The 5,061-nt window shown below is 30.3% G+C and overlaps 1 pseudogene; it reads right to left on the minus strand.

Annotated features, from left to right (window-relative positions):
- Positions 1–4,641: 4,641 nt before the first annotated feature.
- On the minus strand, positions 4,642–4,752 carry LOC127904640 (small nucleolar RNA R71; annotated as a pseudogene).
- Positions 4,753–5,061: the final 309 nt, after the last annotated feature.

Here is a 5,061-nt window from a genome sequence, read left to right on the forward strand (position 1 = left end):
TGTTATTATATCATTAATTAAAAATAATTAAAAAAAAGTTATTAAACTCAGTGGAATCTATGATCTAGGTCGCAGGTTTGATGAGTTAAGCCACAAAACTCGGGTCCATATAATATGACGCTATTTTTATTAAAAATATATATATCATTTTGAAATTTTTTTAAAAATCAAACCATGCTTTTTACCGATAATCTCGGTTGTCTTTGGACATACCAAGTCGATTGAGTTATTTTAGGGCAACAATTAAGCAGATTAATTTTAAACCTGAGTTAGGCAAGAAGTTGGGTTAAAAAAATTTTAGTTTGAACTATTTGATCATATTTAATAAAAAATATTAAATATTTCTTTACAATCCGGATAAATTTTTTTTATCTAACCCACAAACATATTACGGGTCAAAAACTAGTTAATAACCTAATTAAACATGTATTTGTCTCTTTATTTTCATGTTTTCCATGATCAACTTTATAAAATAAATAAATAAATAAAAATAGTGTCTCTGCTTTTTCTCCACAATTAGATGGTGTGAAAAACAATTGAATGCATACATCAATATTTAGTTACTAATAGTGAGATCTAAGAAGAAGAAGGAAAAAACCTTCAAGTGACCTGTTATGTTTCTTACAGAGATCTAAGTATTTTTACGAAGCCATTTTAATAGAGATTAGACTATTAGGCTGCTCTTACAGGATAGGGGCGGAAAGGATTTCAAAAGAACTCATGGCCTATCCTCTCACTTCTCTATTGTGTATTTATGAGGGAAAACCAATCACACCCTTCATTTTTCTTTATCCTTCTCATTTTTAGTATCTTTCACTCTCTTGACAAAACTTATGATGTTGAATTATTATTATATTAATACTCCTATCGTACTTTCTTTCTATTTTAATTTTTAATTTAATCATTAAATAGAAGGGCAGGGATTGTGACACTAAATCATTATAGTTCAGCAAATAGAATTAATAAGGTAAGACTCCAATTAGAAATTTTTTTTAACATATAGATTTCGCAAGGAAGAAGTAAAAGGAAATTAAAATTGATTTTTTTTCAAATTTGATTAAACCAAATATTCTCAGCCGATTGTTTATTTTAATCTTTTGCCATCTCAAAATTAATATGTTGCTTCACTTTCTCATTAACCATAAATGATGTTGGAAATTCTAATGTACCATCAATAAAAGAGTTGGTCTAATTTATGGACAATGTTAACAAATATCAATTGTATTATTATAATGTTCAAAGTCATATGTCACATCATTTAATTACAATCGAAAGAAATTGTCTATGATGGAATTGATGTATAACATTTGGTTCAAGTGTTACTTATGGTTGCGCATGTTGAACTCTCTGAAATTTTTGTGAAAACAAACTAATTTTTATTTTTTTAACAAAGCTAATTGAGTGTGTATGTCTTCACAAACTTGAATTTTTCTACAAATGAATACAAGTTCATGGAAGAACTCTATATTTTGATAAAGATAGTATTTGTACTAAAGGTATCAAGTCGTAATTAAATTGGGTCTTACGAAGTTAATAAAGCCATTGATGAAAAAAGCCCACAACTTCTCAAAAGAATTCTCATTAACTTAAGTACACTTTCTACTTATAGTCAATTTATCATAACTCGATACCTGTATCTGTAATCAGCAACACAAGAATAGCACCTCAAAGTACAACACTTGTGTTCTTATATATTTGATATCATAAACATCATAAAATAACGTTTCATAAAATAAAATATCCAAAACTAAAAAATTCAATAAATAAATTAAAAATCAACCCTTTCATAAATAGTTCAAAACGAATTTAAAATGTAATTAAAATAATTTTGTGGAGTATATATGAATAACAAATATAGAATAAATCAATGGCCTCTAAGAACAAATGGGGCATATCGACTCAAGAAGCAGAAAGAACACTTGTTATTGAAATTGAACTAAAGACTTGAAAAAATATGAATGCAGGGGTGATTCCAAACATTCAGTGAGAGGTAATAACTATAAAACATGTTAATACACATTTTAAAATAAGTGAATATGGTTACATAAATTAAGTACCAAATGAAACAAGTATATCAAAGATATCATATCAAATGGTGTACAAAAGAAGTATGCATGTCAGAATTACATATCATATTACTGACATCCTACTCGTCAACTAAGGAACATATATATAACTGTGGGAGGCCAATCTGCACAGTATTGGCACCATACTCGCCAGCTAGGAAATAAAATATCATGTGCACACAAGCTAACTACTTTTCGTTAGCGTAGAGTAACTAACTAACCTCTGTTAGTCTGGAGTTTCTGACAATGATCTAAATGGGCTAACAAGAATTATGAGCTCAAATGAACAAATAGAATGGATATACGGTTCATGGTTTATCATCAAGATTCATAATGCAAACATAGTCATATTAGACCAAATATAAAGGATATATAGACTATGCAAGCATATGATGAGTATTTAAGAAGAAAACAGAATAATAATAACAATAACTAATCACGCTTATATAATCAACAACAACAATAATACTCATCATTTCATACCAACAATATATATATATTATCTCACTCACCCTGAAAATAGAGCAAAAGGATAAATGAATACTAAACCGGAGATTACTGAGGCTCGCTATGAGGAACGTCAGCAAAACCTATAATGAATATGAAAAACACTCAAAAATGAATTAAAGCAATATAACATAAAAGATTTAAACCCTACAGGCCAAATTATAATAATAAAGCCGAACTGATACTCGATCGATTTCAAACATAATTCAAACTGGTCGAACCTAACAAACTAGATTAACCGTCAATTCAAGGTCAATTAGGTGACCAAATCAACCAACCGGTTGACCACTATACATACCAACCGGTTGACCAATAGCAATAAATGAACCGATTGACTGGTTGGTTAGAATTTCTAGAATCCCAACTTGCTAGTCAAAAATCTATAGAACCCAAAAATAATAGACATTTTGTTCTTCAACAAACCTATAATCCAGACATCAACCCATAACTCATTTCAATCCAACTAATCACCCTAAAATCAATTAATTTTCTTAATTCATTACATCATCAAATCAATATAAAAAACCTAAATTCTTCATTGATTTTTCCATAAACAACCCAAAAATAAAATAAAAATATATGGGAGGGAAGCACTCATTTGTTACTTCCATCTTTCTTTAATCCAAAAACTCAAGATAAAAAACAGAAATACTAAGTTTGATGAATGGAAGGTCACGACTACAACTAGAATTAGAAAAGAGAAAAACAATTCTTTTACAACTTTTCCTTTTATACCTAGGTTAATTAGGTTGCGTTTGGGTTGAACTTTGGACTTGAGTCTAATGGGCCAAAATATGGGTCTTACACAATTAGTCATAATGGCTATAGAAGATCCTATCAAAATTAGGAAAGAAAACTATCTAAAATGTCTAATTCTTATTTAAGGGATTCTATACAACCAGCAATTTCTTGTTTATATGATTTCTACACCTACTTACAGAAAGGAGAAAATTTATCATAGTATCCTTTTATATTAATCCTCTTAGTGTGTGACACGACCAAAAGATTGATGTCTTCTCCCAAGTGCAGGAGTGTCGAAGTAATAAATAACCCGGCAAGACCGGGGTCGAACCACAGAGAGGTTAATTGTATAAATTATAAATAACAATGCAACAACAACAACAACAATAATAATAACAATAATAATAATAATAGTAATAATAATAATAATAATAATAATACTCAGTACGTGGCGTTGTTATACCTGAGAATGATCTAAAAGATCGGGTCACAGGTTTAACAACGCCACGTACTGAGTATTATTATTATTATTATTATTATTACTATTATTATTATTATTGTTATTATTATTGTTGTTGTTGTTGTTGCATTGTTATTTATAATTTATACAATTAACCTCTCTGTGGTTCGACCCCGGTCTTGCCGGGTTATTTATTACTTCGACACTCCTGCACTTGGGAGAAGACATCAATCTTTTGGTCGTGTCAAGTTTTTGGCGCCGTTGCCGGGGAGGTAAGTATTGTATCAATTTTATATTTCTTTTATTTTCTTTTGTTTTTTACTTTTATTTGTTTTTCTAATTTTGTTCCTTTTCTTTTTCTTTTTATTTTTCTTTTCTTTTCTTTTGCACTTGCATGAGAGTTTGGACACGTACATTAAGTGGTAGACTTTCTAGGAAATCCTCATTTTCTTTACAAAACATGGCCGAAGAAGATAACCAGTCAATTCATAATGAGAATAATGAGAATAATCATGTGAGAACACTTAGAGATCACATGAATCCAACAAGAACAAGTGCACCATCATGTATAGTTTTTCCTCCTGATGCTTCTCATTTTAATTTTAAGCCAGGTATTATTCAACTTTTACCCACTTTTCATGGCTTAGAATTAGAAAATCCATATTTGCATTTAAGAGAATTTGAAGAAGTTTGTAACACCTATAATGACTTAAATTGTAGCATGAACACCATCAGATTAAAGCTTTTTCCTTTTTCATTAAAAGATAAAGCTAAAACATGGCTACAAAATATTAGGTCAGGATCCATTCGTGCTTGGGATGAAATGCAACAACAATTTTTAAAGAAGTTTTTTCCATCTCACAGAACAAACTCTTTCAAAAGACAAATCACCACTTTCACTCAAAAACCAGGAGAAACATTTTACAAGTGTTGGGATAGATATAAAGACTTGCTTAATACCTGTCCTCATCATGGTTTTGAAACATGGAGATTGGTCTCACAATTTTATGAAGGGTTAACACCTAAAGATAGACAAATGGTGGAATTGATGTGCAATGGAACTTTTGAAGATAAAGACCCTGATGAAGCAATGGAGTACCTAGACTTGCTAGTTGAAAATGCTCAAAATTGGGACACCACAGGTACGTGTGAGGCACCAGGTAAAACTCAACCTCATACATCTAATGGAGGCATGTACAACCTTAGGGAAGATCATGACCTCCAAGCCAAATTTGCATCTTTAGCTAGAAAAGTTGAGGCACTAGAATTAAAAAAGAGTGGTCAAAT

Source organism: Populus trichocarpa, chromosome 17, assembly GCF_000002775.5.
Source record: "Populus trichocarpa isolate Nisqually-1 chromosome 17, P.trichocarpa_v4.1, whole genome shotgun sequence".
Lineage (NCBI taxonomy): Eukaryota > Viridiplantae > Streptophyta > Magnoliopsida > Malpighiales > Salicaceae > Populus > Populus trichocarpa.